General features: G+C 42.1%; 1 long non-coding RNA gene across 1 annotated transcript in view; it reads left to right on the top strand.

Annotated features, from left to right (window-relative positions):
* Positions 1–2297: 2297 nt before the first annotated feature.
* LOC141756152 (uncharacterized) overlaps positions 2298–7561 on the top strand; it is a 46880-nt gene continuing 41616 nt past the window's right edge. The window contains exons 1-2 of the long non-coding RNA XR_012591410.1: positions 2298–2458; positions 5286–5323. This is a non-coding gene — a long non-coding RNA (uncharacterized LOC141756152). The remainder of the gene's footprint in view (positions 2459–5285; positions 5324–7561) is intronic.

Here is a 7561-nt window from a genome sequence, read left to right as displayed (position 1 = left end):
TGCACCATGTAACAAGGATAGCGGTGGAAATGTCAGCGTAAATAGCCCGCAGGAGAAAGAGAACAAAACAAACAGGGGCGATAGCGAGTTTGATCTGCTATTTATGAGAAAGCAGGAAAAAACAAAGCGGGACTATGAAATCGATAGCTTCCTAAATCACCTAAGAGAGGGTGAGCAGAGGCTCCTGGGCAGCCCTCCAGCTCAGGGCCTGGCACTTTATGGATCCTCCGTCACACACACATGAGCACGCACACACACACACACACCTGAAAACATCTTCACGTGTCTCTCAAGTAAACACACGCCCACGTGAAAAACTAGAATGCATATCTTTTTCCTCTTTCTAACAATCACACACACCCACACACACATACAGTAATCCCCCTCGCTCACACTCCGACATCCACAGTGACAATCCCTAAACAAAATATTGAAAGCACATCTCACACACACACACACACACACACACACAAATGTAAATACACACACTTTGACACCCACACACACTCAACCCCACATTCACACAGAAAATCATAAATAAACAACCTCCCTCTATCTTCCCCTCTGCTGACTTCCACGCACACACTCACGCTCACCCACACAAAATCATGAATGCACAACTTTCCTCCTCTCACACACAATCATAAACACCTCACCCTCCAACTTGCACACAAACACAAAACCCTGCTGAGATTGAGTAAATGCAATAAAAAAAAAAAGAAAATCTAGTTTTGCCAGGAAACTATATTACGCTCGTATTTTTAGGCAAAAGCTGTGTGTTGAAATATGACATCGTGGGGGGGGGGAGGTTGCACAGTTAACTGCAGCATGGAGATATAGTGAGCAAATAAAAATGATGTATTCAAGTTTTGATTGTAACTTGCGCTCGTGTACTGTTTACTCACAGCACAGCTATAAATAGCTAAGCTGCAATCTTTCCCCCCTAAATTACCTTTACTGCCACGCTGTGACGCCGCTTTAAGGGGAGCCAGTTTCTGGGCGGAATGAGCACAAAGTCAATGCGTTCTTTTTCATTAGGGAGAAATGCACTAATCATGTCGAGTTCATCCTTTGTTGTCTGTGTTTGAAGTTTGTATGTGTTACAACATCAGAGGCCTGTACTACGAAGCGAGTTCAACATACCAAGGGTGTCTTCTCGTTATCTGGCTTCACTAACCCGAACAAACGAGATCACGCTAAGCGGTCCGACGACAGTGGTTATCTACTCGGTAAGTCAACCGAGGGTTTCTCAATCTGGCTATGAAAGGGGCGGGGTTTGCAGCATATGACCAATCAAAAAATACGGGCATGTCGGCTGTCAGCAGAGCGGCACATTTTGCAAACCAAGAGCAAACTATCATATTAGACAAATATGTTAAACATATACGACGGAGTATTAGGGCCACATTGAGGGGAAAAAAAATCTGAGATTTCGAAAATAAAGTCATAATATTACGAGAAAAAAGTTGTAATTTAATGAGAATAAAGTCATACTATTTCAAGAAAAAAAAGTCGTAATATTATGGGAATAAAGTCATAACTTTACGAGAGAAAAAGTCGTAATATTACGAGATTAAAGTCATAACTTTACGTGAAAAAAAGTCGTAATATTACGAGAATAAAGTCATTTCTTTACAAGAAAAAAAGTTGTAATATTACAAGAATAAATTCATAACTTTACAAAAACAAAGTCGTAATATTACGAGAATAAAGTCAAAACTTTACAAGACAAAAAGTAATTTCCTCCTCCACAAAAGAGTCAGTTTCCCCCATGTCCGTGTAGTTGTTTCTTCGGAATAAACACAGTTTCTTGAACAACCTTTTCAAGGTCCTGATACTGATGATAATCTGGTGCTGATGTGCCAAAAGATGAAGTACTTGTGAAACTTATACTGAAGTATAACTCCACAAGCTGCTCCACGTTTCTCATTTTCACACAGGCGGCACGCTGCTCTATTTCCCCTCTACAATAACACGTAAAATTACTACTTTATAATATTATGACAAATCCTGCTTCCCGGTCCAGGCCTCTGCTCTCGGGCTCCACTGAGGGTTGCCTGTTCTGCTCACTCAGCACTTTGCAACTGGTGTCACCGAGCGGTTGAGGTGAAAGCCTGGTCAGCTAAGTTTAGGCCTTCCACCGAGGGGGGAAACACTGGATTTGTATTTCATCTGAATACATTATCATGATCAGGGATGACACGCGACCAGAGCATGCCTCTCACGCTCCCTCAGCAGGTGGTAATTACAGCCACAGCGCTTGTTACGTCCCGGAGAGACCGGACGAGAGTGACGGGTTGGAGAAGGAGGGATGAAATGAGGCAGAGAGGCAAAGAGAGAATGACAGGAAGCGAAAGAGACGCGGCGTCAGAAAGAGAGAGAGAAGGGAGGAGAGTGCCAGATAAACAAAGGCGCTGGCGAGATATTTGTTGAGCTGAAGGGGGATGCTGAGAAAAAAGTAAGGAGCTGTGCCTGTATCCTGCATAATATACTGTATGCTGTCATATCTGTGTGAGAGCCTGCTGGTAGAAGTGCAGCTGAGAATAAGGAGAAGAGGATGATGAGGGAGGAAGAGAGAGAGAGAGAGAGAGAGAGAGAGAGGAGGCCGGAGCTGTTTTCTTCTGTGCAGGAGGCAGGATGTGAATACCTAATCAATAGCCATCAGGGCTCGGGAGGATTTACTGCCTCGTGCTGCAGGACCCAGACACCCCAAGGCAAGCCGAGCACTCAGACCAGAGCAATGGAGCATGAACGCTCCGGCACAGAGAGGCCGCTGTGATACAAACAGGGAGGAGGGTCAGCGGGGGACGGAGAGGACAATCGACCTCATTTTCTTTCTGCCCCCAGACATCAGAAGTTGTGACGTGTTGCACACAGCTGCAAGTTTATGGATTGCAATCACTGTCGTTAAATTTTTTGAATATGAACCCATCTGAAATCAAACCTACCAACAACCTCACCACTCACGCTGATCTCATACACCGTTCGTAGCTATACCTTTGTAAAGTAATGCACTGTCATTCGTATAAATCCCACATAATCAATGTGTGTTTAATCTACGTAATCGTGAACCAGGAAGTATAAAGATCAACAAACGCCGCGTGGTGAAGAGGTTGGGGTGAATGGAAGGATCAAAAAACACCAGATTGTCCCCTAGGTGACAGATGTTCGCAGCCCGTGTGAAACCAGATGTCAACGTTGATTTATTTTGTGATTCAGTTACGCCATTTCTGAGTTATTTTAACCCAAACCACGATGTTCTCCTAAACCCAACTAAGTAGTTTTGTTGCCTAAACCTAACCAAGATAATTTCCTGTGGAGCCGGAAGTTTATTTTGAAAAGACTGGAGCGGAAATTGACACGTGCGTCACGTGTTGCTGGACATTTGTAGGAAAACGCACAAAAAATGAGGAATAACTTTTCGTAATCATTGGAATTAAAAGTAAAAGTAAAAGTAGGTCTACTTAACATAAAAATGCTGTTGCAGTGTACATATTATTTTGCTATTTTAATTAGTTAAAAGTCACAGAATTCAGGAAACAAAGTCTCTGAAACTCAAACTCTTCTGGGAGACTTTTGGTTTTGAAATCCTCCCTATTTTTTAAGGTCTCAAGGTTGGCAAGTATGGTAGCAAGGAAATTGTAATCAAAAATGTACTGCATGCATGCAGATGCTTTTAACAAAAAACAATAATTGTTGTTAATCGATTATGCAATCTGCATGATTATAGATACAAGCAGGTGCTATCACCTTACAAATCCTGCAGTAATTATTGATAATAGATGTAGACGTCAGGATACTGGCATGCACTGACAGTTTCAAAGCCTTTTTTATTTTGGAAGCAAAGTGAACAAAACCAAGAAGACACACCAGGTAACTATTCTGTCTAAATTGAATTCCACTCACCACTGAGCAATGATGACAAGCTGGAGGGATAAATACAGAACTTGAGGAATGTTTTCGTCTGGCACCAGCAGCTCTTGGATGATTTCCATTGTGAAACTGCAGACACAGTTTTTAAAAGACGTGTTATTGTGGGTGGCACAGCACGGCGACCACATGGGTGATAAGTACGAATAATTACAGGCGATACTGTTTGTTTCTTTTGGGGGGGGCTGTTCTGCATAGTTCTGGGAACAGAAACCGGCTGTTAATTACTTACTTTAGTGTCACTATCTTGAATGTTCACTGAATTATGTACCCTGAAAACAAATCAAACCTTAGGTAAATGGATTGACTTAATTAAGATTTCAAGCTTGATTTATATTAACAGTTTACACGTATTGATAAATATGTATCAAGCACACATATTGACACCCAGAACACACACACACACACTTGTATTGGCCCCAGAAGACCCCTCAGGCCACGCCACAGTGGCCTTGACGTTTATGCTGATCTAGCATGGCAACAGCAGATATTGCTCTGCACTCCCTCTTCATATTGTCTGTGCTCGGCCCGGCACGGTTCACTTACTCACCGCTCCACAGCCTGGCGGCAAATAGACTGTGAACATCCAGACTGTCCATCATGGAGGGGAGTTTGACAGTCCTCTGACAGGCACGCTGAATTGATTCTTCAGACCCGCTGTTTATTTTCGCCTGCCTTGCCATTCCCGATGCTCGGCTGGGTCCGCGGCTCCCACTCGCTCGGATTCAAGGTCCAACCACCCACCCTCCCCCTCCTCCTCCTCAACGCACCCAACCTATCCTTGTCACAGCACCCAACAACTGACAGTGACAAAATAACAGGGGTGCGTGTTTCCCTCCTCTGTTTTCTCAAGCTATTTTCAAAGGCATGCGACGTGACAATGAGTTATGGTTGGCAGCAGCTGGTAAAAGTGAATGTAGCACAAACTGGGGTCCCTCGTTCAAACACACACATATTATCCAATTTGCACACATCAGCCCAACACACACACACACACACACACGTTTACACAAGAATGACGCCCCAGGACAAACTGTCTACCCCCTATAGATACACATGACTAATGTATGTACACACGTAAACCAAAATGACACTGATATACAACCAATTTGCAATAGCAAATATGTGTTATAGGATTCACGATGGAGTCTATATCATGCTGTTTACACAGTGTGTCTATAATGAGGACATGCTTAGAGTAAATGCATCTGCAAACTGTTCACGCACCCATTTGTTCTGCTCCTTCATGTTCCTGCAATACCAAGTTAACTCCTTTCACCTCCTCCTCCAGCATTATTATCAAGTGTGGTTTCATGAAATTATCAATTTTCTTCTATCTTTTTCTTTTCTTCTAGCCCGGTCTCACCAAATAGTGCATGAAAGACAGTAATTTGTAAGTCATTTTGCGTGCAATAACAATGCTTTTGTTGCTTTTTGTGTGTCATGTGTACGCCATGTAGTCTGTACGCTGGTACACTCAGAGCTGGTGACGTAAAATCAAAAGTGACAGACTGCTTATGGTGGATGGGTCCAACAAACACAGGACTGTCAACCAGGATGTGTCCCAAAGTGTTGTTGAGTTATTTGGGAGTTACGTTAGTAATGTTTGTGATGTGTTTTCCGTACTTTTGTCACGTTGTTTACGCACATATTTTACTTCGTTTATGTACTTCTTTTAAGCCCAACCATGATGTTTTTCCTGAACCTAACGCAGTGGTTTTGGTGCTTAAGCCTAACTACGGCCATTACAGTAGTTTTGTTGCTTAAACATAACCGCAACCTTTTCACGCTAATGATGCGTTAAATGACGTGGCGTATTAATGACGCGTGAAAAGCCTAAAATGTTGTGCTATTTATATGCGTTCCCATGATATCGAGTTGGAAATGTCCCAAAAGTTGTAGTAATTCTTACCTAAATAATTAATAATTTATCAAAATGGTTGCAAATTCTGTTGATCGACTAATAGATAAATAGTTTCAGCTATTCACTGCAATTTCTGCTCCTGGTAACAAGCATGATTAATGGTTTTATGGTTATATTTAGGCAACTCAAGTACCTGGTTAAGGCTAGTCTGACTCACCGGATGTAGAGATATAAAGTCCAATATTTCACATGATTTTAAATTTGAATAGGTTATACCGTATTATAACAAATATTAGCTTGCTACAGTTAATAATAAAATGCTTTTTAATGAATTCTCTATCTCGGGTTTAACATGCTATAGGTAACACAAGTCTCCAGCCAGACCTTAGCTGGAATAGAAATGCTTGACCTCCGAAGGACCAGCCTGAATAAATAAAAGTTACAGTGGTTGAATCAAAACTAACAAGATTAAAGACTCCCACTGGAAACCCCTCTTTGTTCTTGTAGCCTGATGTCAGTGATTTAAAACATAAAAGAGCCTGTCTCATACATTTTTCTTTTCTTTTTCGTGGAGAGACAGCCAAGTTGTCAAGGCTGTACGCAGCGGTGCAGCTAACGAAAGAAGTATGATTTGATGCCCGTGGCTGTGAGAGGCGGGTCTGAGGTCACGCCGATATTGTCAAAGCGCTGACTTCTTAGTTTGATTACCATCGGCCTGAATGACTGGAGAGTCTATCGACTGAGAATGTGAATGGGCTATCTTAGATATTTATGACCGCCCTTCACTCATGCATTCCTGATGCTGTGAGAAAGGCCAAAGACAGATTGAGATTGTTCAGTGAATGGTCTACACTTTATGTGAATATATTTCTGTGAGACTAAATGTTTATGTGTGTGTGTAAGAGCGATACAGGATGTGTGTGTGGGCGGTTCACTTCTGTATGGACGGATGTAATTGCTGCCTGAAGTTCACTGGTCTTTTTACCACTCCAGAAAGTGTGATATTTTGTAAGTGATAAGGAGAAATTGAGGAAGCAATCCCTTTTAAACTATATAAGAATGTGATAAACAATGATAAAAGTATTAATCCTATAACACTGTTTTTACTACTGAAACAGCATACAATCATAGTGCTGCTGTATTGATCCCAGTGCTGTAATACTCACACTGGCCACTGTAACTCACAGCTCTAGTGATGTAATGCTGATCCAAGCAACCTTGCAGCTGCAGGGGGCCCAAAACAGGGAATCTGGCAGAGGAGGTACCAAGATCATATGTATGGTAGAGGAGGTACCAAGATCATATGTATGGCAGGTCATATGCTGATTAGTAAGACAGAGACCAGTAGAATTGAGGAATACTACGATTTATGATGACAGGAAAGTAGGAGGTGAGTTCTTTGTTCCAAGTATATAAGGTTATGATCTAAAGACCGCGGGCAGTTGCGTCCGGACAGTCGTGTTCCGGATCGGCTCGGGTTTGATTGTGTTTTGTCTTCTGATTTTTAAAACACAATAAAACTCTATTTTTCTTGCAACATACTTGTACAGCATCAAGTGATTCTTTTGAGTAACCTGTGTTGACTTTCTGACACTATTAGGATTGAACATTGAATAACATTGAGCTGTGATCTCAGCCGTCTAGGCCCAAGGCCTGAGATTTTCAGACTCAACAAAATGTGTGGGTTTTGACACCAGAAACATGGGCCCACATCCTGCATCATGCATTATATATATTGTGCTTCAGGTCAGCGTAGACTTTTTCAAT

Source organism: Sebastes fasciatus, chromosome 18 (assembly GCF_043250625.1).
Source record: "Sebastes fasciatus isolate fSebFas1 chromosome 18, fSebFas1.pri, whole genome shotgun sequence".
In the NCBI taxonomy this organism is placed as follows: Eukaryota; Metazoa; Chordata; class Actinopteri; order Perciformes; family Sebastidae; genus Sebastes; species Sebastes fasciatus.
The sequence above is the reverse complement of the archived record's forward strand: the minus strand, read 5'-3'. Positions and strand labels throughout refer to the sequence as shown.